This window comes from Salmo salar, unplaced genomic scaffold (genome assembly GCF_905237065.1).
Source record: "Salmo salar unplaced genomic scaffold, Ssal_v3.1, whole genome shotgun sequence".
Classification (NCBI taxonomy): domain Eukaryota; kingdom Metazoa; phylum Chordata; class Actinopteri; order Salmoniformes; family Salmonidae; genus Salmo; species Salmo salar.
In genome coordinates this window covers 100,264-127,327 of record NW_025547467.1, presented here as the reverse complement: position 1 = coordinate 127,327, position 27,064 = coordinate 100,264, and the positions used below count along the sequence as shown (strand labels likewise).

Sequence of the window (27,064 nt, the reverse complement as noted above, 5' to 3'; positions counted from 1 at the left end):
ATGTCTCTCCGCTCAACCTTCTCTCTTCACGAGAACGACGACGACACGCAGTACGTGCTAAAGATGCTAACAATTCTTCAACATCAAATATGCGCTAACGTTGCGCTATCGATGCCAGTGTTAACTGGATGCCATCGATGCTAACGTTACCCCAGTGCTATCGATGCTAACGTTACCTCAGTGCTATCGATGCTAACGTTACCCCAGTGCTATCGATGCTAACGTTACCCCAGTGCTATCGATGCTAACGGTACCCCAGTGCTATCGATGCTAACCATGCTGACGATACCCCAGTGCTAACGATACCCCAGTGCCATCGATGCTGGTGTTACCTGAATGCTAACTATGCTAGTGTTACCTGAGTCGCTAACTATGCTAGTGTTACCTGAGTGCTAACTATGCTAGTGTTACCTGAGTGCTAACTATGCTAGTGTTACCTGAGTGCTAATCTATGCTAGTGTTACCTGAGTGCTAACTATGCTTAGTGTTACCTGAGTGCTAACTATGCTAAGTGTTACCTGAGTGCTAACTATGCTAGTGTTACCGAGTGCTAACATGTTATGCGTAGTGTTACCTGAGTGCTAACTATGCTCTAGTCGCCACTACGAGTGCTAACATATAAATTAAAGTCTCTTTAGTGTTACCTCAGTCAATATTAGTGTTTACCAGGAGTGCAACTATGCTAGTGTTACCTGAGTGCTAACTATGCTAGTGTTACCTGGAGTGCTAACTATGCTAGTGTTACCTGAGTGCTAACTATGCTAGTGTTACCTGAGTGCTAACATGCTAGTGTTACCTGAGTGCTAACTATGCTATGTTTCTCTTGAGTGCTAACTTTATGCTATTGTTACCTGAGTGCTAACTATGCTAGTGTTACCTGAGTGCTAACTATGCTGGTGTTTGCCTGGGGTGCTAACTATGCTAGTGTTACCTGAGTGCTTACTTTATGCTAGTGTTACCTGAGTGCTAACTATGCTATTGTTACCTGAGTGCTAACTATGCTAGTGTTACCTGAGTGCTAACTATGCTAGTGTTTCCTGAGGTGCTAACTATGCTAGTGTTACCTGAGTGCTAACTATGCTAGTGTTACCTGAGTGCTAACTATGCTAGTGTTACCTGAGTGCTAACTATGCTAGTGTTACCTGAGTGCTAACTATGCTAGTGTTACCTGAGTGCTAACTATGCTAGTGTTACCTGAGTGCTAACTATGCTAGTGTTACCTGAGTGCTAACTATGCTAGTGTTACCTGAGTGCTAACTATGCTAGTGATGTTGTGTGTAGGAGCCCCTGGTGTTTGCAGAGCAGCCGTCAGTGAAGCTGTGTTGTCAACTCTGCTGCAGCGTCTTCAAAGATCCTGTCATCACCACCTGTGGGGTGAGATAAACCATCCCCCAGCCTCTCCTCTCACCTCCTCTCCTCACCCCTCCTCACCTCTCCTCTCCTCTCCCCACCCCTCCCCACCCCTCCTCACCCCTCCTCTCACCTCCTCTCCTCTCACCTCCTCTCCTCACCCCTCCTCTCCTCTACCCCTCCTCTCCTCACCCCTGTTTGTCGTCCTCTCCCTCACCCCCTGTTTGTCCTCCTCACCCCTCTCCCTCATTGACCTCTGTCTGTCTCTCCCTCCAGCACACCTTCTGCAGACGATGTGCCTTGACCTCCGGTAGGAGACTTTACCTGCCTACACTGTTGGTTTTAACCTATTACCTTCTCCAATAGTTCCTTTATAGTTACCTTTATAGTTACCTTTATAGTTACCTTCTCCCTCTCTCCTCTCCACTGTTGGTTAATAGTTACCTTTCCAGCATCACATGTAATGTTAAAGCAAATTGTTTTTACATTTGTTTGTATCTCTCTCCCTTTCCATCTCCCCCTCTCTTTCTCCCTGTTCTCTCCCCATCCTTCTCTCCCCACCCCATCTTTCTCCACCCTCTCTCTCCCTCTCCCTCTCTCCCCCACCCCTTCTCCCTGTTCTCTCCCCTCCTCCACCCTCTCCTCCCCCACCCATCTTTCGCCCCTGTTCTCTCCCCTCCTCCTCCCCCCACCCCATCTTTCTCCACCCTCTCTCTCCCTCTCCCTCTCTCCCCCCCTCCAGATAAATGTCCAGTGGACACGGCTGTTAACGGTGGTGGTGAACAACATAGCTGTAGCAGAACAGATAGGAGAGCTGTTTATCCACTGTAAATACGGCTGTCGGCTTCTCCAACAGACCGCCAGCCCCGCTTCCCCTAACGGGGCTGGAGGAGGGCCTACCGCTAGTAAGGGCGAAGGGACACCTAAGATGGGAGGACCTGGGAACTTTGAAGTGGATCCAATGGGGTGTCCTTTTACCATCAAGCTCACCACGCGCAGGTACGGGCTGGAAATGTTACTTTGGGTTTAGCTATGGGGGGTCTGACGAGGAGACGAGTCTATAGGGGGGTCTGACGAGAGACGAGTCTATAGGGGGGTCTGACGAGGAGACGAGTCTATAGGGGGGTCTGACGAGAGACGAGTCTATAGGGGGTCGACGAGGGACGAGTCTTGGGGGGTCTGACGAGGAGACGGTCTAGGGGGGTCTGACGAGGAGACGAGTCTGGGGGGTCTGACGAGGACGAGTCTATGGGGTCTGACGAGGAGACGAGTCTATAGGGGGTCTGACGAGAGACGGTCTATAGGGGGGTCTGACGAGGAGACGAGTCTATAGGGGGGTCTGACGAGGAGACGAGTCTATAGGGGGGTCTGACGAAGACAGTCTATGGGGGGGGTCAAGACTCTGTGGGGGTCTGACGAGAGACGGTCTATAGGGGTCTGACGAGAGACGAGTCTATGGGGGGGTGTGACCTGATGTTGACCTCTGACCTGTAGGGAGCACGAGGTGAGCTGTGACTACCGTCCGTTCGCTGTCCCAACAACCCCTCCTGTCCTCCTCTGCTCACCATGAACCTGGAGGGGGACACCTGAAGGAATGCGAACACATCAAGTGTCCTCACTCCAAATACGGGTAGGTCGCACACACACCCCCAGGGTTTCCGTTAGCAACAGCATTGAGTCGGTCACGTTCTCCTCTCTGGTGTCTCAGTTCCCCCCCACACCCCGCATTGAGTCACGTCTCCTCTCTTCAGTTGCCTCCTCCCAGAACAGCATTGAGTGGCGTTCTCCTCTCTGGTGTCTCAGTTCCTCCTCCATCAGAAAGTTTTCACACCCCTTGACTTGTTCCACATTTTGTTGTGTTACAGCTGGGAATTCAAAATAAATATATATTTGTCTCACCTATATACACGATACCCCATAATGACATCACGATACCCCGTAATGACATCACTCCCGTAATGACATCCACGATACCCCGTAATGACATCACATCCCCTTGCTCGATACCCGTAATGCGTCACGATACCTAATGACGTTCACGATACCCGTAATGCGTCCGATACCCGTAACGCTCACGATACCCCGTAGTGACGTCACGATACCCCCGTAGTGACGTCACGACCCCCGTAGTGACTCCACGATACCCCCGTAGTGACGTCACGATACCCCCGTAGTGACGTCACGATACCCCCGTAGTGACGTCACGTCCCCCGTAGTGACTCACGATACCCCCGTAATGGCGTCACGATACCCCCCATAACATATTTTTAGACATTTTTCACATTCATTGAAAATGAAATACAGAAATATCTAATTTACTTAAATATTCACCCCGCTGAGTCAATACATGTTAGAATCACCTTTGGCAGCGATTACAGCTGTGAGTCTTTCTGGGTAAATCTCTAAAGAGCTTTCCACACCTGGATTGTACAATATTTGTACATTCTATATATTTTTGCATGTTTATATTCTGTAAGCTTCCTTCTTTTCACCTCTGTCATGTAGGTTAGTATTTGTGGAGTAACTCCAATGTTGTTATCCATCCCATGATTCTCTCATATCACACCATTAAACTCTGTACTGTTTTAAAAAGTCACCATTGCTCGTGTAATCCCAGAGCGGTTTCCTTCCTCTCCGGCAACTGAGTTAGGCTGGGCGCCTGTATCTTTGTAGTGACTGGGTAAGTGATACCCATCAATTAATTATGTTCCAGCTCAAAGGGTATTCAATGTCTCTTTAAAAAAAAACATTTTACCCATCTACCAATGGTCCCTTCTTTGCGATGCATTGGAAAACCTCCCTGGTCTTTGTGGTTGAATCTGTGTTTAAAATTCACAGCTCGACTGAGGGACCTTACAATTATCTGTATGTCTGGGGTACAGAGGCGGGTAGACTCTGTCGGAGGGGCATCTGTCTAACCCCCTCTCCCCCTCTCTCTCTCTCTCCCCTGTAGCTGTGTGTTTATAGGTAACCGGATCATATGCCACCCATCTGACCCCCTGTCTAACCCCTCTCTCTCTCCCCTCTCTCTCCCCTCTCTCTCCCTCTCTCTCTCCCCTTATTTTTTTTCCTTTCCACCCATCTCTCCCCTCTCTCTCTCCCCTCTCTCTCCCCTCTCTCTCTCCCCCTGTAGCTGTGTGTTTATAGGTAACCAGGATACATATCCACCCATCTGACTGTGTAAGTTTAACTGAGGTTCCTCCAACAACATACGTATTCTTCTTTTTTTTTTCTTTCTCTCTCTGTCTCTCTCTGTCTCTCTCTGTCTCTCTTCTCTCTCTTCTCTCTGTATCTATTTCTCTTTTTTTCTCTATACTGTTATATTGATTTTAATTTTTGTATTTTTATTTTGTATATCATTTTCTTATTTATGATATATATGTATTTGCCTACATATTGTATTGTGATGTATTCTAATTTGATATTGTGATAATATTATAATTTGAATATGGATTGGATTGCGGAATATATCTAAATAATAACTGCAAATTCTTTCATATGTTGTCGATTTTATTTATGTATACTTTTTATTGGTTTTATACTTTTTTTGTGATCTTCTGGTTTTTTTTCTCTTCTCTCTCTGTTCTCTTTCTCTGTCTCTTTTTCTTCTCTCTCTCTCTTCTCTCTCTCTCTGTCTCTCTCTCTCTCTGTCTCTCTTCTCTCTCTCTCTCGCTCTGTCTTTTACATTTACATTTTATCATTTAGCAGACGCTCTTATCCAGAGCGACTTACAGTAGTGAATGCATACATTTTTTATATTTTATTTAAAAAATTGTACTGGCCCCCGTGGAATCGGACCCACAACTCTCTCTATAGGTTCCATGAGATGCAGGTGACCCCTCCCTCTCTCTCTGATAGGTTCATGTTGCTCTCTCTCTCTCTCTCTCTCTCTCTCTCTGAGTAGGTTCATATCCTCTCTCTCTCTCTCTCTCTCTCGATAGGTTCATATCCTCTCTCTCTCTCTCTCTCTCTCTTCTCTGATGGTTCATGATGCCTCTCTCTCTCTCTCTATAGGTTCTCGATGCTTCTCTCTCTCTCTCTCCTGATAGGTTCATGATTCCTCTCTCTCTCTCTCTCTCGTTTGGTTCATGATGCCTCTCTCTCTCTCTCTCTCTCTCTGATAGGTTCATGATGCCTCTCTCTCTCTCTCTCTCTCTCTCATAGGTTCATATCCTCTCTCTCTCTCTCTCTCTCTTCCTGATGGTTTCATGATGCCTCTCTCTCTCTCTCTCTCTCTCTCTGATAGGTTCATGATCCTCTCTCTCTCTCTCTCTCTCTCTCTGATAGGTTCATGATGCCTCTCTCTCTCTCTCTCTTTGATGGTTCACGATGCCTCTCTCTCTCTCTCTGATGGTTCACGATGCCTCTCTCTCTCTCTCTCATAGGTTCATGATGCCTCTCTCTCTCTCTCTCTGATGTTCCGATGCTCTCTCTCTCTCTGATGTTCACATCCTCTCTCTCTCTCTTGATGGTTCACGATGCCTCTCTCTCTCTCTCTCTCTGATGTTCTTGATGCCTCTCTCTCTCTCTCTCTCTGATAGGTTCATGATGCCTCTCTCTCTCTCTCTCTCTCTCTCTCTCTGATAGGTTCATGATGCCTCTCTCTCTCTCTCTCTCTCTCTTGATGGTTCCTCCTCTCTCTCTCTCTCTCTATATTCCGATGCCTCTCTCTCTCTCTCTCTCTCATGGTTCTAGTGCCTCTCTCTCTCTTGATGGTTCCCGATGCCTCTCTCTCTCTCTCTGATAGGTTCACGTCCTCTCTCTCTCTCTCTCTTGATATTCCATTCCTCTCTCTCTCTCTCTCTCTCTGATGGGTTCCCGATCCTCTCTCTCTCTCTCTCTCTTCTGATAGGTTCCCATGCCTCTCTCTCTCTCTCTCTTTTTTCCTCTCTCTCTTCTCTCTCTCTCTCTGATGGTTCACGTCCTCTCTCTCTCTCTCTTGATAGGTTCACGTCCTCTCTCTCTCTCTCTCTCTCTCTAGGTTCACGATGCCTCTCTCTCTCTCTCTCCTGATAGGTTCACGATGCCTCTCTCTCTCTCTCTCTCTCTCTGATAGTTCACATCCTCTCTCTCTCTCTCTCTCTGATAGGTTCATGATGCCTCTCTCTCTCTCTCTCTCTCTGATAGGTTCTCGATGCCTCTCTCTCTCTCTCTCCTAATAGGTTCACATGCCTCTCTCTCTCTCTCTCTCTGATAGGTTCCCCGATGCCTCTCTCTCTCTCTCTCTGCTCCTCTCTCTCTCTCTCTTTTCTCTCTCTCTCCCCTTTTCTCTCTCCTATGGTTCTGGTGCAGGTACCTCCTCTCTCTCTATGGTTCATGATCCTCTCTCTCTCTATAGGTTCCATGAGATGCAGGTACCCCTCCCTCTCTCTCTGATAGGTTCATGATGCCTCTCTCTCTCTTGATAGGTTCCATGAGATGCAGGTACCCTGTCTCAGAAACCAGGATTTGCCTTCCTGAGTCCATGTTGGGGAAACTGTCTGAGAAACTGACCAGCTGGAAGAACCTGACGTTTGTTACGGGGGGTGGTATGCTGTACGGGTATGCTGGGGTTACAGGGTGTGCAGGGTATGCAGGGGTGTGCAGGATATGCAGGGGTGTGCAGGATATGCAGGGGGTACGGTTTTGTAGATATTCCGAGGGGTGTACAATATTCCGGGTGTAGGGGGTAATTATGTGGATTCTTCGATATCTTGGTACGATATATTAGTGAATTCTTCCTGCTCTCCTTAAGAGCCGTTTCCTTCTATAAGTAGTAAAACATGGTGATGTAAATATCCAGGATGGAAGCGTTCTGTACAAATAAAGCTAAACTATTGACCATTATTTTTTGTGTGTGTGTGTGTGTGTGTGTGTGTGTGTGTGTGTGTGTGTGTGTGTGTGTGTGTGTGTGTGTGTGTGTTGTGTGTGTGTGTGTGTTCCCAGATGTCCTGATGAGAACCAGAGTAAACTGAGTGAAGATCTGATGGAGTTCAGGAGAGATGCTTCCATGCTCAACGTGACCTCTGGTTCTACACTTTATTTATCTACTCACAACATACTTTATCATTTATATTATATTGCTTTATTTATCTGACTCACACACCTACCTTTATCATTTATATTATATTACTTTATATTATACTGACTCACACACCTACCTTTATCATTTATATTATATTACTTTATATTATACTGACTCACACACACTACCTTTATCATTTATATTATATTCTTTATATTATACTGATCACACACACTACCTTTATCATTTATATTATATTACTTTATATTATACTGACTCACACACATACCTTTATCATTTATACTCTCCTTTCTCTCTGTCTCTGTCTCTTCTCTTTCTTCTTATATTACTTTCTTTTCTGACTCACCCTTCTCTATCATTTTCTTTCTTTATCTTCTCCTCCTTTTCTTATTCTTTTTATACTGATCCTTCCTCATTTTTTTACTTTTTCTACTGACATTTTATTCTGTTTTTTATACTGTGTTTTTATTGATTGTATTGTTTGTTATTTATATTGTTTTTTTAAGTTTTTAAATAGCTATTTTGCATATGATATGTGAATCGAATTATGTAATATATTGTGGAATGTGTTAAATGCATAATACTATTTGAATCTTATGTGTCTCTCCGCTAGTCTCTTTCTTCTCCTCTCTTCTCTCTCTCTCTTTTCTCTCTGCTCTTCTCTCTCGCTCTGTCTCTCTGTGTCTCTGTCTCTCTCTCTCTCTCCTCTCTCTCTGTCTCCTCTCTCTTTTTCTCTCTCTGTCTTTCAGGATGGGTTGTCCCACATCAGCGCCACTCAACATGGGCATCCTGGGCTGTGAGTTTCTCCTCTGCTTTTCACTGTCATTTCTCTCTTCTTCTCTTCTCCCCTCTTCTCTCTCCCCTCTTCTCTCTCCCCTCTCCTCTCTCTCATCTTCTGTTCCCCTCTCCTCTTCTTCACCTGTCCGTTGTGGAGAGATGTTAAACTACCCCTCCCTGTGTATCCCTCTCCTCCTCCTACGACCCCCACAGATCTTTAAATGTAAAGGGCGTTCGTGGTCTCCAGGGGCCAGTCTGGTGTCTGTGTGTCTACTCTACAGGGGACCTGCTGTTCTCTGGGTCCTCGGACAAAACCATCAAGGTACACACCCCACACACACACACACACACACACACACACACACACACACACACACCAGGCTCATTCTACCCACACTGCCCCTCTGGTTGTCGGGAAGGAGGCTCATTCTACCCACACTGCCCCTCTGGTTGTCGGGAAGGGAGCTCATTCTGCCCACACTGCCCCTCTGGTTGTCAGGAGGGAGAGCTCATTCTACCCACACTGCCCCTCTGGTTGTCAGGAAGCAGACTCATTCTCCCCACACTGCCCCTCTGGTTGTCAGGAAGCAGGCTCATTCTACCCACACTGCCCCTCTGGTTGTCAGGAAGGAGGCTCATTCTACCCACAATGCCCCTCTGGTTGTCGGAAGGAGAGCTCATTCTACCCACACTCCCCTCTGGTTGTCAGGAAGGAGCTCTTCTCCACCTCCCCTCTGGTTTCAGGGGGCTCATTCTACCCACACTGCCCCTCTGGTTGTCAGGAGGAGGCTCATTCTACCCACACTGCCCCTCTGGTTGTCAGGAAGCAGAGCTCATTCTACCCACACTGCCCCTCTGGTTGTCAGGAAGCAGAGCTCATTCTACCCACCCTGCCCCTCAGCCAGACAGGTTCAGAATGGACTGATGGTAAAATACCAGGTAAAGGTGGATCAGACCCAACCAGGGATGTAGTGGAGGGTAAAGGGACAGAAACTGTATTTACTCCCAACTTTTTATTTTGTTAGTTATCCTTTACTCACTTATTATTGAGTTCCCATCGTCGATCAACGATCAGACCGTTATGCATGTTGACATTCTGCCTCTCTTCTTTCCCTCTCTCTCTCTTTCTCTCTTCCCTCTCTCTCTCTCTCTCTTCTTTCTCTCCCTCTCCCTCCTCTTCCCTCTCCCTCCCTCCCTCTCTCTCTCTTCCCTCTCTCCCTCTCTCTCTCTTCTTTCCCTCCCTCTCTCTCCCTCCCTCTCTCTCTCTCTCTCTCTCTCTTCCTCTCTCTCTCCCTCTCTCTCTCTTCCCTCTCTCTTCTCTCCCTCCTCTCTCCTCCCTCCCCCTCTCTCTCTCCCTGCCAGGTGTGGGATACCTGCACCACCTATAAATGTCAGAAGACTCTGGAGGGTCATGATGGAATCGTGTTGGCGCTGTGTATACAGGGGTACGGAGACACACTCACTCACACACACACACACACACACACACACACACACACACACACACACACACGGTGCTAAGAGTTGTATAAATGAAAAGGTCTGTGTTGACTGTTAATTCCAGTGGTAATAATATCAGGACATATAATCATATACAGGTTTCAATGCTGCTGTTGTATTGTGGATCCCTGACTCTTCTGTCTCTCCTTCCCCCTCTCTCTCTCTCTCTCTCTCTCCTTCCCCTCTCTCTCTCGCTCGCTCGCTCTCCTTCCCCTCGCTCTCTCTCTCGCTCTCTCTCTCTCCTTCCCCTCTCTCTCTCGCTCGCTCGCTCTCCTTCCCCTCGCTCTCTCTCTCGCTCTCTCTCCTTCCCCTCTCTCGCTCTCTCTCCTTCCCCTCTCTCTCTCTCTCTCTCTCTCTCTCTCCTTCCCCTCTCGCTCGCTCTCCTTCCCCTCTCTCTCTCTCTCTCCTTCCCCTCTCTCTCTCTCTCCTTCCCCTCTCTCTCTCTCTCCTTCCCCTCTCTCTCTCTCTCCTTCCCTCTCTCTCTCTCTCCTTCCCCTCTCTCTCTCTCTCTCTCCTTCCCTCTCTCTCTCTCTCCTTCCCCTCTCTCTCTCTCTCCTTCCCCTCTCTCTCTCTCGCTCTCCTTCCCCCCTCTCTCTCTCTCGCTCTCCTTCCCCTCTCTCTCTCGCTCGCTCGCTCTCCTTCCCCTCTCTCTCTCTCGCTCGCTCTCTCCTTCCCCTCGCTCTCTCTCTCGCTCTCCTTCCCCTCTCTCTCTCCTTCCCTCTCTCTCTCCTTCCCCTCTCTCTCTCCTTCCCTCTCTCTCTCCTTCCCCTCTCTCTCTCTCTCGCTCTCCTTCCCCTCTCTCTCTCTCGCTCTCCTTCCCCTCTCTCTCTCCTTCCCTCTCTCTCTCCTTCCCCTCTCTCTCTCTCCTTCCCCTCTCTCTCCTTCCCCTCTCTCCTTCCCCTCTCTCCTTCCCCTCTCTCTCTCTCTCTCTCCTTCCCTCTCTCTCTCTCCTTCCTCTCTCTCTCTCTCTCTCTCTCTCTCCTTCCCTCTCTCTCTCCCTCTCTCTCTCCTTCCCCTCTCTCTCTCCCTCTCTCTCTCCTTCCCCTCTCTCTCTCCTTCCCCTCTCTCTCTCTCTCTCTCTCTCCTTCCCCTCTCTCTCGCTCTCCTTCCCCTCGCTCTCTCTCTCGCTCGCTCGCTCTCCTTCCCCTCGCTCTCTCTCTCGCTCTCTCTCCTTCCCCTCTCTCGCTCTCTCTCCTTCCCCTCTCTCGCTCTCTCTCCTTCCCCTCTCTCTCTCTCTCTCCTTCCTCTCTCTCTCTCCTTCCTCTCTCTCTCTCTCTCTCCTTCCCCTCTCTCTCTCTCTCTCCTTCCCCTCTCTCTCTCTCTCCTTCCCCTCTCTCTCTCTCTCCTTCCCCTCTCTCTCTCTCTCCTTCCCCTCTCTCTCTCTCTCTCTCCTTCCCCTCTCTCTCTCTCTCCTTCCCCTCTCTCTCTCTCTCTCTCCTTCCCCTCTCTCTCTCTCTCTCCTTCCCCTCTCTCTCTCTCTCTCCTTCCCCTCTCTCTCTCTCGCTCTCCTTCCCCTCTCCTTCCCCTCTCTCGCTCTCTTCCCCTCTCCTTCCCCTCTCTCGCTCTCTCTCTCCTTCCCCTCGCTCTCTCTCTCTCGCTCTCCTTCCGCTCTCTCTCTCTCTCTCCTTCCCCTCTCTCTCTCCTTCCCCTCTCTCTCTCCTTCCCCTCTCTCTCTCCTTCCCCTCTCTCTCTCCTTCCCTCTCTCTCTCCTTCCCCTCTCTCTCTCTCTCGCTCTCCTTCCCCTCTCTCTCTCTCTCGCTCTCCTTCCCCCTCTCTCTCTCGCTCTCCTTCCCTCTCTCTCTCCTCTCGCTCTCCTTCCCCTCTCTCTCTCCTTCCCCTCTCCTCTCCTTCCCCTCCTCTCTCTCTCCTTCCCTCTCTCTCTCCTTCCCCTCTCTCTCTCTCCTCTCTCTCTCTCTCTCTCTCTCTCTCTCCCTCTCTCTCTCTCCCCTCTCTCTCTCCTTCCCCTCTCTCTCTCCTTCCCCTCTCTCTCTCCTTCCCCTCTCTCTCTCTCTCTCTCTCCTTCCCCTCTCTCTCTCTCTCCTTCCCCTCTCCCTCCCTGTAGGAACAGACTGTATAGTGGCTCAGCTGACTGCACCATCATAGTGAGTCTGTTCTGACTGTTGTCTCTTATAAAGGATCCCGTTTAACCACAATAACTCACCTTCTTATAAAGGATCCCGTTTAACCACAATAACTCACCTTCTTATAAAGGATCCCGTTTAACCACAATAACTCACCTTCTTATAAAGGATCCCGTTTAACCACAATAACTCACCTTCTTATAAAGGATCCCGTTTAACCACAATAACTCACCTTCTTATAAAGGATCCCGTTTAACCACAATAACACACCTTCTTATAAAGGATCCTGTTTAACCACAATAACTCACCTTCTTATAAAGGATCCCGTTTAACCACAATAACTCACCTTCTTATAAAGGATCCCGTTTAACCACAATAACTCACCTTCTTATAAAGGATCCTGTTTAACCACAATAACTCACCTTCTTATAAAGGATCCTGTTTAACCACAATAACTCACCTTCTTATAAAGGATCCCGTTTAACCACAATAACACACCTTCTTATAAAGGATCCTGTTTAACCACAATAACTCACCCTCTTATAAAGGATCCCGTTTAACCACAATAACACACCTTCTTATAAAGGATCCCGTTTAACCACAATAACTCACCTTCTTATAAAGGATCCCGTTTAACCACAATAACACACCTACAGTCTGACTGTCTTTGGCCAGTTTATTAGGTACACCCCATTTAGTACCAAGTCGGACCCCCACTTTGCCTCCATTACAGCCTGAATTCTTCGGGGCATGTAAACGTTGCTCAACTGGTATCAAGGGACCTAACGTGTGCCAGTAAAACATTCCCCACACCATTACACCGCTGCCGTCAGCCAGGATGGGGGGCCATGGACTCACAGATGCCAAATTCTGTCTCTGCCATCAGCCTGTACCGGTGACACCAGCCAGGATCGGTGGCCATGGACTCCCAGACGCCAAATTCTGTCTCTGACACCAGACAGGATCGGGGGCCATGGACTCCCAGACGCCAAATTCTGTCTCTGACACCAGACAGGATCGGGGGCCATGGACTCCCAGATGCCAAATTCTGTCTCTGACACCAGACAGGATCGGGGGCCATGGACTCCCAGACGCCAAATTCTGTCTCTGACACCAGACAGGATCGGGGGCCATGGACTCCCAGATGCCAAATTCTGTCTCTGACACCAGACAGGATCGGGGGCCATGGACTCCCAGATGCCAAATTCTGTCTCTGACACCAGCCAGGATCAGGGGCCATGGACTCCCAGACGCCAAATTCTGTCTCTGACACCAGACAGGATCGGGGGCCATGGACTCCCAGATGCCAAATTCTGTCTCTGCCATCAGCATGGCGCAGCAGGAGCTGGGAGTTGTTGGACCAGGCGGTGTTTTTGCTCTCCTCAATTGTCCGGCGTTGGTGACCCGGCGTTGGTGACCCGGCGTTGGTGACCCGGCGTTGGTGACCCGGTCCCCACTGGAGCTGTCTCTTCTTGGTTTTTAGCTGATAGGAGGGGAACCCGGTGTGGTCGTTCTGCTGCTAATAGCCAATCCGTGACGAGGATCGACGAGTTGTTTGTTCCGGAGACGCCCGTTCTGCCCACCGCTGTGGAACGCTGCTGTTATTTGGCTGTTTGTGCCCCGCATGTTAGCTAAGCACGATTCTCTCCTCAACGAGCTGCTTTCACCCACAGGACTGCGGCTGACTGGATGTTTGTTTGTTTGTTTGTTGTGCCGTTCTCTGTAAACCAGAGACACTCAAGATGTGAAAAGCCCCAGGAAGGACAGACGTTTCTGAGATAGTGGAGCACCGACGATCGTACCACGCTTCGGTCACTCGTTTTTTGCCCGTTCTAACGGGACCAGTAACTGAATGCCTCGATGCCTGTCTGCCTGCTTTATATAACAAGCTACGACCACGTGACTCTCTGTCTGGAGGAGCGATCCAATTGTGGTGAATGCGATGGTGTACCTAATAAACTGTCCGGTGGACCAGTAACTGAATGCCTCGATGCCTGTCTGCCTGCTTTATATAACAAGCTACGACCACGTGACTCTCTGTCTGGAGGAGCGATCCATTGTGGTGAATGGGATGGTGTACCTAATAAACTGTCCGATGGAACAGTAACTGAATGCCTCGATGCCTGTCTGCCTGCTTTATATAACAAGCTACGACCACGTGACTCTCTGTCTGGAGGAGCGATCCATTGTGGTGAAAGGGATGGTGTACCTAATAAACTGTCCTGTGTGTGTGTGTATAACCATTATAACACACCTTTTTACATTTATTTAATCTTTTATTTAACGAGGCAAGTCAGTTAAGAACAAATTGTCATTTACAATGACAGCCTACCAAAAGGCAAAAGGCCTCCGTCTAGGACGGGGCCTGGGATTATATATATATATGGCAACAGCATGGTAGCAACACCTCCACTGACTGTAGAACCATGACCCTGCTGTTATATACAGAGATTATCAGACAGCCCTCTGTCCAACAAGACTCTGCGTTCTCTCCTGTGTCTCTCTCTCTGCCTCTCTTCTCTCTCTCCCTCTCTCGCCTCTCTCTCTCCCTCTCTCGCCTCTCTCTCCTCTCTCTCCCCTGTCTCCCCTCTCTCTGCCTCTCTCTCCCCTGTCTCTCTCCCCTGTCTCTCTCCCCTGTCTCTCTCCCCTGTCTCTCTCCCCTGTCTCTCTCCCCTGTCTCTCTCCCCTGTCTCTCTCCCCTGTCCTCTCTCTCTCTCTCTCTTTCTCTCTCTCTCTCCCCTCTCTTTCTCTCTCTCTCTCCCCTCTCTTTCTCTCTCTCTCTCCCCTCTCTTTCTCTCCCCTCTGCCTCTCTTTCTCTCTCGTCTCTGTCTCTGGTGTGTAGGTGTGGGACGTCCAGACCCTGCAGAAGGTGAATACTATCCGTGCCCATGACAACCCGGTGTGTACGCTGGTGTCCTCCCACAGCATGCTGTTCAGCGGATCCCTCAAGGCCATCAAGGTAGAGTTGGAGACCATTTTTTAAAATGGAGGCCCGAGAAGCTGCTTCCTTCACTTTACTGGTGTCAGTAGGCAGAGACGTGGAGGTTGAGCTCCAGGTGGAGAGAGACTGTTCCTCTCCTTTACTGGGAGAGAGACTGGGAGAGAGACTGTTCCTCTCCTTTACTGAGAGAGAGACTGGGAGAGAGAGACTGGGAGAGAGACTGTTCCTCTCCTTTACTGGGAGAGAGACTGGGAGAGAGAGACTGGGAGAGAGACTGTTCCTCTCCTTTACTGGGAGAGAGACTGGGAGAGAGAGACTGGGAGAGAGAGACTGGGGGAGAGAGACTGGGGGAGAGAGACTGGGAGAGAGAGACTGGGAGAGAGAGACTGGGAGAGAGAGACTGGGAGAGAGAGACTGGGGGAGAGAGACTGGGAGAGAGAGACTGGGAGGGGAGAGACTGGGAGAGAGAGACTGGGAGGGAGAGACTGGGAGGGAGAGACTGGGAGAGAGAGACTGGGAGAGAGAGACTGGGAGAGAGAGACTGGGAGAGAGAGACTGGGAGAGAGAGACTGGGAGAGAGAGAGACTGGGAGAGAGAGACTGGGAGAGAGAGATTGGTCTTTAATCCTGGTGATTTGGTTTAAATTCAGGCTTCTCATGACATCCATTAAGCTGTGATTTATCCAGTGTGTCCGTACACTGTGGTCTGAAAGGTAAACCAATGAAATAGATCGGGATCAATACAGTGGCTCCTTAACTCAGGATGAGGCGCATATTAATTAGTAATTATAAACAAGAGAACCAGTTCAAACCAAAATGTTTTTAACTTTTATTTTGTTAATGCCCCCTGTGAAAAAGTAATATTGACATTCAGTAACTGGTTGTGCCTCCTTTTAGCTGTAGTGACTCCAACCAAACACTTCCTGGAGCTGCAGTGACTCCAACCAAACACTTCCTGGAGCTGCAGTGACTCCAACCAAACACTTCCTGGAGCTGTAGTGACTCCAACCAAACACTTCCTGGAGCTGTAGTGACTCCAACCAAACACTTCCTGGAGCTGCAGTGACTCCAACCAAACACTTCCTGGAGCTGTAGTGACTCCAACCAAACACTTCCTGGAGCTGCAGTGACTCCAACCAAACACTTCCTGGAGCTGTAGTGACTCCAACCAAACACTTCCTGGAGCTGTAGTGACTCCAACCAAACACTTCCTGGAGCTGCAGTGACTCCAACCAAACACTTCCTGTACTTGTTGCTTTTCGACCATTCTGATGTAGACTCAGGCTCGTGTGTTTTTTTTGGATCGTGGTCTCGCTGCATGGACCCAGCTGGACTTCAGCTTTACGGACGGACGGACCTCACCTTGTCTCTGATACAGAACAGAATTCATGGTTCCTTCTATAAAGGCAAGTCGTCCCGGTCCTGAGGCAGCGGAGCATCTCCAAACCGTCCCACCACCACCACGCTGGACCGATGGTATGAGGTCCTTACTGTGGAATAGTGTTTTTAGGTTTTTATTAGATATTACAGGACCTGTGTCGTCCAGGAAGTCGACTCCCAAGTTTAGCCAATAAGCAACTGGGTGATCATCGAGACTCTTGGTTAGAATGTTCTATGGACCTATGGAGTTAAAAGTACAACTTTTTCGGGAATGACACGCGTCCCATAATGCCTGGCGAAAACCCAAACACTGCATTCCACAGTAAGGACCTCATACCAACGGTCCAGCGTGGTGGTGGTGGGATGTGATGGTTTGGCGATGCTTTGCTGCTTCAGGACCGGGACGACTTGCCTTAGAAGGAGAAAAACAAGCTGTTTTATTACCAGCGAATAGAAACCCTTTAACCCCAGGCCTCCACTTCCTGTACAGTACCGGTCAGACCAACAGCTTTAACCTTTAACCCCAGGCCTCCACTTCCTGTACAGTACCGGTCAGACCAACAGCTTTAACCTTTAACCCCAGGCCTCCACTTCCTGTACAGTACCGGTCAGACCAACAGCTTTAACCTTTAACCCCAGGCCTCCACTTCCTGTACAGTACCGGTCAGACCAACAGCTTTAACCTTTAACCCCAGGCCTCCACTTCCTGTACAGTACCGGTCAGACCAACAGCTTTAACCTTTAACCCCAGGCCTCCACTTCCTGTACAGTACCGGTCAGACCAACAGCTTTAACCTTTAACCCCAGGCCTCCACTTCCTGTACAGTACCAGTCAGACCAACAGCTTTAACCTTTAACCCCAGGCCTCCACTTCCTGTACAGTACCAGTCAGACCAACAGCTTTAACCCTTAACCCCAGGCCTCTTCCTGTACACTCCCTCTATCGCCATGGGGACTGTGCTCCCTCTATCGCCATGGGGACTGTGCTCCCTCTATCGCCATGGGGACTGTGCTCCCTCTATCGCCATGGGGACTGTGCTCCCTCTATCGCCATGGGAACTGGGACAGAAGGAGGGAAGAATTATCTCACTATTGAAAGGGATTTTCCCTCGTCCACAACTCTCTGTCCTGAAGTGTTTCAGCTCAATGACATCATCTGCACTGTTAACGCCTGATCACTTCCTAACGTGTGTGTGTGTGTGTGTGTGTGTGTGTGTGTGTGTGTGTGTGTGTGTGTGTGTGTGTGTGTGTGTGTGTGTGTGTGTGTGTGTGTGTGTGTGTGTGTGTGTGTGTGTGTGGTGTGGGTTGTGTGTTATAATACCGCCCCTGCTCTAAATGTGTGGTTCTCACCGATCTGTCTGTTGGCTAATCTCTCTCCGTTTTCGCTCCCTCTCCTCTTCCTTCTCTCCCATCTGTCTTCTTTACCCTTCTCCTCCCCCCTCTCTCTCTCTGTCCTCTCTCCTCCTCCCCTCCTCCTCTCTGTCCTCCTCCCCCCCTCTCGTTTCTCTCCAGGTGTGGGACATAGTGGGGACAGAGTTGAAGCTGAAGAAGGAGTTAACAGGACTGAACCACTGGGTCCGTGCTCTAGTGGCCTCCCAGAACCACCTCTACAGTGGATCATACCAGACCATCAAGGTAGGAGGACAGGGGGGGTCATCATACCAGACCATCAAGGTAGGAGGACAGGGGGGTCATCATACCAGACCATCAAGGTAGGAGGACAGGGGGGGGTCATCATACCAGACCATCAAGGTAGGAGGACAGGGGGGGTCATCATACCAGACCAAGGTAGGGGGGACAGGGGGCCATCATACCAGACCATCGAGGAGGGGGGTCATCATACCAGACCATCAAGGTAGGAGGACAGGGGGGTCATCATACCAGACCATCAAGGTAGGAGGACAGGGGGGGGGTCATCATACCAGACCATCAAGGTAGGAGGACAGGGGGGTCATCATACCAGACCATCAAGGTAGGAGGACAGGGGGGTCATCATACCAGACCATCAAGGTAGGAGGACAGGGGGGTCATCATACCAGACCATCAAGGTAGGAGGACAGGGGGGTCATCATACCAGACCATCAAGGTAGGAGGACAGGGGGGTCATCATACCAGACCATCAAGGTAGGAGGACAGGGGGGGTCATCATACCAGACCATCAAGGTAGGAGGACAGGGGGGTCATCATACCAGACCATCAAGGTAGGAGGACGGGGGGGGTCATCATACCAGACCATCAAGGTAGGAGGACGGGGGGGGTCATCATACCAGACCATCAAGGTAGGAGGACAGGGGGGTCATCATACCAGACCATCAAGGTAGGAGGACGGGGGGGGTCATCATACCAGACCATCAAGGTAGGAGGACAGGGGGGGGGTCATCATACCAGACCATCAAGGTAGGAGGACAGGGGGTCATCATACCAGACCATCAAGGTAGGAGGACAGGGGGGTCATCATACCAGACCATCAAGGTAGGAGGACAGGGGGGTCATCATACCAGACCATCAAGGTAGGAGGACAGGGGGGGCCATCATACCAGACCATCAGAGAGAGGGGGAGATGGAGGGATGGGACAAGATTGGGGGAGACTGTCTCTCTCTGTGTCTCTGTCTCTCTCTCTCTGTGTCTCTCTGTGTCTCTGTCTCTCTCTGTGTCTCTGTGTCTCTCTCTCTGTCTCTCTCTCTCTGTGTCTCTCTCTCTCTGTCTCTCTGTGTCTCTCTGTCTCTCTCTCTCTGTCTCTCTCTGTCTCTCTCTCTCTGTCTCTCTCTCTCTGTGTCTCTCTGTGTCTCTCTGTCTCTCTCTCTCTGTCTCTCTGTGTCTCTGTCTCTCTCTCTCTGTGTCTCTCTGTCTCTCTCTCTGTGTCTCTCTGTCTCTCTCTCTCTCTGTGTCTCTCTGTGTCTCTCTGTCTCTCTCTCTCTCTGTCTCTCTCTCTCTCTGTATCTCTCTGTGTCTCTCTGTCTCTCTCTCTCTGTCTCTCTCTCTCTCTGTCTCTCTGTGTCTCTCTGTCTCTCTCTCTCTGTCTCTGTCTCTCTCTGTCTCTCTGTGTCTCTCTGTGTCTCTCTCTGTGTCTCTCTGTGTCTCTCTCTCTCTGTCTCTCTGTAATGCTTCAGTACAGTGAATAATAATTATAGACTTAATAAAACTGTCCCCCTCTCCTCCTCTCTCTCCCCCTCTCCTCCTCTCTCTCTCTCTCCTCCCTCCTCTCCCCCCTCCCCTACCATCCTCCTCTCTCTCCTCCCTCCTCTCCCCTCTCCCCTCTCCTCCTACCATCCCCCCCTCTCCTCCTCTCTCTCTTCTCCTCTCCTCCCCCTCTCCTCCTCTCCCCCTCCCCCTACCATCCCCCCCTCCTCCTCTCTCTCTCCTCCTCTCCCCGGTCATCAGATCTGGGATATCCGTTCTCTGGACTGTGTTCATGTCCTCCAGACCAGTGGAGGAAGTGTCTATTCCATCGCTGTCACCAACCATCACATCGTCTGTGGCACCTACGAGAACCTCATACACGTAAGATACACACACACACACACACACACACACAGAGACACACACACACACACACGCACAGAGATACACACACAGAGATACATACAGGGGACAGGATTTATACCGTCCTCGAGGGGACAGGGGCAATGATTTATACCGTCCTCGAGGGGACAGGGGACATGATTTATACCGTCCTCGAGGGGACAGGGGACATGATTTATACCGTCCTCGAGGGGACAGGGGACATGATTTATACCGTCCTCGAGGGGACAGGGGACATGATTTATACCGTCCTCGAGGGGACAGGGGACATGATTTATACCGTCCTCGAGGGGACGGGGGCTTGACGTTAACGTTTTTAGCCACTTGCCCTTCAGACAAGTAGGACAGATTTTTGACTCGTCCAAAAGCTCAAGTCACTGATATAGAAAATGTTGACTTATCTAATAGAAAATGGTGACTTTTATATAATATGGTGACTAATAATATACAGTCATGACTTTTATATAATATACAATGGTGACTTTTATAATAGAAAATGGTCTGTAACAACATGTTTGCAAAAATGCACGACTCTCTTTTTGTCCCTGGAGAATCATCCAAATGGAGGCTGTTCTCTTGTCTATTTTCTTCTCTGCATGTCTCCAAACACAACCCTGGCCCTTTAAGACTCTCCTGGAGGATGATTGGTCCACACTCGATAGCCTATAAAATATAGCAACATTACAATTACAGCACAAATACTTTTGTATTTTTTTTATACAAAATAATTCCCTCCAGGGCTCAAAATGTAAGGATGTTTCTGTCCTGTCATCCCCTGGATGATCAACAACAATAAAAACACATCTACGGTTCAAAACCGACTCTGGGACCGACTCTGGGACCGACTCTGGGACCCGACTCTGGGACCGACTCTGGGACCGACTCTGGGACCGACTCTGGGACCGACTCTGGGACCGACTCTGGGACCAGACTCTGGGACCGACTCTGGGACCGACTCTGGGACCGACTCTGGGACCAGACTCTGGGACCGACTCTGGGACCGACTCTGGGACCGACTCTGGGACCGACTCTGGGACCGACTCTGGGACCGACTCTGGGACCAGACTCTGGGACAACAGAGACAAAAATCATACATCCACTGCACCTAAAAACATGTATTTTTTTTAAAGCAAAGAGGCTGTTGCAACAGATCAGACCGTTTAACTTTTAAAATGTTGATAATGTTTTATTTATTTATATTATAAGAACACAGCAAATTGTGCACGTGACTGTAGGCTACGTGTAAATGTTCCCAAAAATGTAATTAGTGGGGGGGGGAACCTCATTCTCCAAAAGCAAACTGCAGGAACGGGTTTCATGTGAGATGAAAATGTCCATTTTAAAATGAATGAAAGGGGAGATTTTGTTTCATCTAGTTTTGGTTACTAATAAGCCTTTTTCTGCTGGACAATAAAATAACGTAGATTTTGTGTTTTGTTTTCTAAACCTGTTATAACATGAGAAAAGTGCTGGTTTCTATGGGATTAAAGTGTTTTAAAAGAATTTCCTTTTAACATTTCTATACTTGTGTTTTGGCAACTTTGAAACAAGATAAGGCATGGTGACTTATATAAAATGGTGACTTATATAAAATGGTGACTTACATATATAATATAAAATGGTGACTTATATAAAATGGTGACTTACATATATAATATAAAATGGTGACTTATATAAAATGGTGACTTATATATAATATAAAATGGTGACTGAAATAATAGAAAATTGTGACCAAAAAAAAAATGACAAAACAATTTTTACAATTTTTTTTAAGTTTCTGGTTAAATTTTAGTTTGAAAATGCTGCCCGTCTCCGCTCAGTGACGGTTCCAGCGCGTATCGGCCACCGGTCTTGTGCCTGTTTGATCTGAATCCTGCCTCTCAGTGTGTTGACAGAATCAAGCCTGTAAGACAGACGTTCATGTTTTAAATTATCGTTCATTATATTTGTCAAATCATGACAGGCGTTTTAGTCTAATATTTATGCAATGAAAAGTCTCCATTTTTCTAGTGCCTCCTCCCCCCTCGTGTCGACATCGGATTGGACACGAGGCCGTAGCCAATAGCATATCACCTTCACTTTGACATGTAGGCTTTTAAAAAAAATATATATATATATAACATGGAAAAATAGATTAAAATATTATTCCAATGTTGGCCCCTCTGATCGCAGTAATTGTTTGGAAAATGTACTTGTCCATCGTCTTGTCCTGGACAATAGGGGACAGTCTCTTTTTAATGTGGATCCCTGATGTTGAATCTGTCCTCTAGGTCTGGGATATCGAGTCGAAGGAGCAGGTCCGAACCCTGACGGGTCACGTGGGGACCGTGTACGCTCTAGCAGTCATCTCTACACCAGACCAGACCAAAGTGTTCAGCGCTTCCTACGACCGCTCTCTCAGGGTAAGACTTGTCTGTCTGTCTGTCTCACCGTCTGTCTGTCTGTCTCACCGTCTGTCTGTCTGTCTTACGAAGGGATGCAAATGTAGGTACATTTTGTTTGCCGACTAACCAACCCACATTCTGGCAGTTACCTGGTGGCCCCAACACCTTATTAAATCACTGTGTTGGTGTTTCCTTTATTTTCACAGTGACCTGTAATAATCAACTGTGTGGATTATAGTGTGTGTGTGTGTGTGTGTTTATAGTAACTGTGTGTGTGTGTGTGTGTGTTTACAGTAACGCTGCCTGTGTGTGTTAACAGGTGTGGAGCATGGACAACATGATCTGTACCCAGACCCTCCTCAGACACCAGGGGAGTGTAACTGCCCTGGCCGTCAGCAGGGGGCGCCTGTTCTCTGGAGCCGTAGACAGCACCGTCAAGGTACCGCCACACCCCCACCAGTCAGTTAATAACCCTCTACTAAGGCTAATAACCTTAGTTAATAACCCTCTACTAAGGCTAATAACCTTAGTTAATAACCTTAGTAATAACCCTCTACTAAGGCTAATAACCTTAGTAAATAACCCTCTACTAAGGCTAATAACCTTAGTTAATAACCCTCTACTAAGGCTAATAACCTTAGTAATAACCCTCTACTAAGGCTAATAACCTTAGTAATAACCCTCTACTAAGGCTAATAACCTTAGTAATAACCCTCTACTAAGGCTAATAACCTTAGTAATAACCCTCTACTAAGGCTAATAACCTTAATAATAACCCTCTACTAAGGCTAATAACCTTAGTAATAACCCTCTACTAAGGCTAATAACCTTAGTAATAACCCTCTACTAAGGCTAATAACCTTAGTAATAACCCTCTAAGGCTAATAACCTTAGTAATAACCCTCTACTAAGGCTAATAACCTTAGTAATAACCCTCTACTAAGGCTAATAACCTTAGTAATAACCCTCTACTAAGGCTAATAACCTTAGTAATAACCCTCTACTAAGGCTAATAACCTTAGTAATAACCCTCTACTAAGGCGTTTTAGCTATTTGATTTATGTGATGAAACATTGAATTTAGCATTACTGCTATTAGCCCATAGCGTTACTGCTATCAGCCCATAGCGTTACTGCTATCAGCCCATAGCGTTACTGCTATTAGCCCATAGCGTTACTGCTATTAGCCCATAGCGTTACTGCTATTAGCCCATAGCGTTACTGCTATTAGCCCATAGCGTTACTGCTATTAGCCCATAGCGTTACTGCTATCAGCCCATAGCGTTACTGCTATCAGCCCATAGCGTTACGTAACAGATTTCACTACATGGAACAACAGTTAGTCCCAAAATGTACCTAAAGGAAGTTTGTGCCGAGGTGTCTGTCCTTTATCTGAGAGAGAGAAGAAAGATCAGGAATATATATTTTTATTTTTAAATCTATATATTTTAACCCTTTATTTTTGGCGCTGAACAGTCTCCATATGTGACTAACCACCTGGATTTGGTCTTATGTTGCAAAATTTGAATTTTTTTATTATTGTTTTTTTTACACTGGATCAAAGTAGAGACTCAGAGCTACAAAATGGTATATCACACACTGCAGTTTTGAGGAACAATGGGAAAGTAATTCTGCTTTGAAAGTTGATGATAAACTTTGTAGAACTCACTTTTGAGAAAATGTCCTTTCTGAATGTTTTGGTCCCGACTGGAGAGCTCTTCTTTGTCTACAACCCATTCAGCATCGTTCACACCCTCTAAAGCTTTAGCCCCACCCATCTCGGAGCGCACGCTTGACGCTCTGGCCGATTTGATTTGTTTACCTCTGGATAACATGAAAACAGCCTTAACAGCTCTGCTGGAAACAATTTCATTATGCTTTTTTTGGCTGACTTTTACTGACACCGGCCATATCCAACTTTAGCTTAAGACTTTAGCTTAAGACATGCTAGTTAGCTAGGTAAACAGTGTTTAAGATCACAAATGTCACCTAACGTTAGCTAATGAGCTAGCCGGCTAACGTTAGCTAATGAGCTAGCCGGCTAACGTTAGCTAATGAGCTAGCCGGCTAACGTTAGCTAATGAGCCAGCCGGCTAACGTTAGCTAATGAGCCAGCCGGCTAACGTTAGCTAATGAGCCAGCCGGCTAACGTTAGCTAATGAGCCAGCCTGCTAACGTTAGCTAATGAGCTGAGCCAGCCTGCTAACGTTAGCTAATGAGCCAGCCTGCTAACGTTAGCTAATGAGCCAGCCTGCTAACGTTAGCTAATGAGCCAGCCGGCTAACGTTAGCTAATGAGCCAGCCGGCTAACGTTAGCTAATGAGCCAGCCGGCTAACGTTAGCTAATGAGCCAGCCGGCTAACGTTAGCTAATGAGCCAGCCGGCTAACGTTAGCTAGCTAGCTAACAGTGCACTTTAGCTTCAGACCCGTAGCTAGCTAGCTAACGGTGCACTTTAGCTTGAAATGAAAACCCCATTCTGTCAAAATTAGAAAACGTGTAATATCTGAAAATGTAACAAGCTATCTTACCCGTATACATCCATGATCCATGATGGACGCCTCTCCCTGTCACGGATGCCACGCCACGGTTGCCCTTAGTTTTGAAGATGTAATCCCGGAGACAGGTGTTTCCTCCATCTCCTTAGCTATCAGACTCTAATTTCCACAGATTTTTCAAAACTTGATCCTCCAGAAAGTGGAGAGCAACACTTATGCAGCTCTACTACATTACCAAGACAGACTGACGAGCTCGAATAGATAGAGAAGCCTTCTATATGGCAGGACCAATCCGAACTACTACTCTCTCGGCATGTCCAGCCCACTCATTATCTCAGCCAATCATGGCTAGTGGGAAGGTTGCTGTGTCGGCGGAAACACCGTTTAACTGGTCAGCCTGCAGGTGCCCCCCCCCAACCCGGACGACGCTGGGCCAATTGTGCGCCGCCCTATCACGGCCGGTTGTGACGCCTCTAACACTGCGACGCCACTCTGGATTTTTGGGGCCGTGAAAATTGTAGTGGAAGGGTTAGTCAGTCAGTCAATCCATTCCAATATCCCTCACTGTGTTTTCTCTCTCTCTGTCTTTCGCTCTCTCTTTCTTGTGTCTCGCTTGTCTCTCCTCCTCTCTCTCTCTTTCTGTGTCTAGGTGTGGACATGTTAGAGGATGCTGATTGGTTGAGAGGTTGAGCAGCCATATGTTCCCACCTCAGTGGACGACCCTGTGTCAAACGGACCATATGAACTCTGACCCCCACACACACACACACACACACACACACACACTCTGATTGTGTTTCATCATCCTTCAGGATCATGACTGTTTTTTTTAAAAATATCTCTGCTATATGAACTTTAACCCCTGATGTGGGCAGGGTCAGAAGTGGTCACGACCTCTGTGACCTTAGCCCAGTGCATTATGGGTGGAGCTGCCGTACCTTAGCTCTGCCCACTGACTACACCAGCCCCTCTCCTGCTTTGGGATAATTCCAGGACTGTTTACTGAAGACTTGTTAGCTCCCCCAAGTTAATGCCTTGGCTTCAGTTCAGCAGGCTAACAGCTGTTAAGATTCAGACCCAGGCTGTTGGACCAACCCTGAGAAGTGCCATTACTGACCCGTTACTGACCCGGGGGAGACTGGACCGTTACTGACCCGGGGGAGACTGGACCGTTACTGACCCGGGGGAGACTGCACCGTTACTGACCCGGGGGGGACTGGACCGTTACTGACTGGACCGTTACTGACTGGACCGTTACCGACCCCGGGGGGGACTGGACCGTTACCGACCCCGGGGGGGACTGGACCGTTATTGACTGGACCGTTACTGACCCGGTGGAGGACTGGACCGTTATTGACTGGACCGTTACTGACCCGGTGGAGGACTGGACCGTTATTGACTGGACCGTTACTGACCCGGTGGAGGACTGGACCGTTACCGACCCCGGGGGGGACTGGACCGTTACTGACCCGGTGGAGGACTGGACCGCAGTGGAACAAGGATGGATTCACTAGGAACCAACCGGAAGCATCTGGAACGGGACCTGCCTGAAGTGTTGTCAAATAGAAACTCTTGTTTACGTTGCGAAAAGGCGACGTCAGTGTTTTTAAGAACGGACGGTGATCCCTGGGCTTTGCTTGCTACGACTCGGCTGTGTTCAGGACCACGACTCTGCTGCTCTGGTTTTAGTGCCATGATGATGATGAGGATGATGATGATGATGGTAGGCTGTGTTCAGGACCACGACGCAGCGCTTCTGTCAACGGTTTGAAATTAACTGTATCGTACTGAAACATGTCCGTCGTTAAGGAGACGGTGTGAAATGAGAGAGATGCCTACCGTGCCCCTGTTTTCTCTCCCGTGCCCCTGTTTTCTCTCCCGTGCCCCTGTTTTCTCTCCCGTGCCCCTGTTTTCTCTCCCGTGCCCCTGTTTTCTCTCCCGTGCCCCTGTTTTCTCTCCCGTGCCCCTGTTTTCTCTCCCGTGCCCCTGTTTTCTCTCCCGTGCCCCTGTTTTCTCTCCCGTGCCCCTGTTTTCTCTCCCGTGCCCCTGTTTTCTCTCCCGTGCCCCTGTTTTCTCTCCCGTGCCCCTGTTTTCTCTCCCGTGCCCCTGTTTTCTCTCCCGTGCCCCTGTTTTCTCTCCCGTGCCCCTGTTCTCTCTCTCCCGTGCCCCTGTTTTCTCTCCCGTGCCCCTGTTCTCTCTTTCTCTCTTTACTAACCGTGAAACATGCCTGAAAACTGATCATGTCAATGTGTTACTAATTGATGTGATCCGTCTAGGGGGGGTAATGTAGAAACGGATCATGTCGATGTGATCCGTCTGGGAGGGTAATGTAGAAACGGATCATGTCGATGTGATCCGTCTGGGGGTAATGTAGAAACTGATCATGTTGATGTGATCCGTCTGGGGGGTAATGTAGAAACTGATCATGTCGATGTGATCCCTCTGGGGGGGTAATGTAGAAACGGATCATGACGATGTGATCAGTCTGGGGGGGGGGTAATGTAGAAACGGATCATGTCTTCTCTCTGATCCTAGATCTGTTAGTATTCTGTTGTATACTTGATGTACGCCTGATTTATCCGATCATTAAAATACTGTACACTTTGAA

The 27,064-nt window shown here is 48.5% G+C and overlaps 1 pseudogene; it reads left to right on the top strand.

Moving 5' to 3' along the window:
* On the top strand, positions 1 to 27,064 carry LOC123731886 (E3 ubiquitin-protein ligase TRAF7-like; annotated as a pseudogene).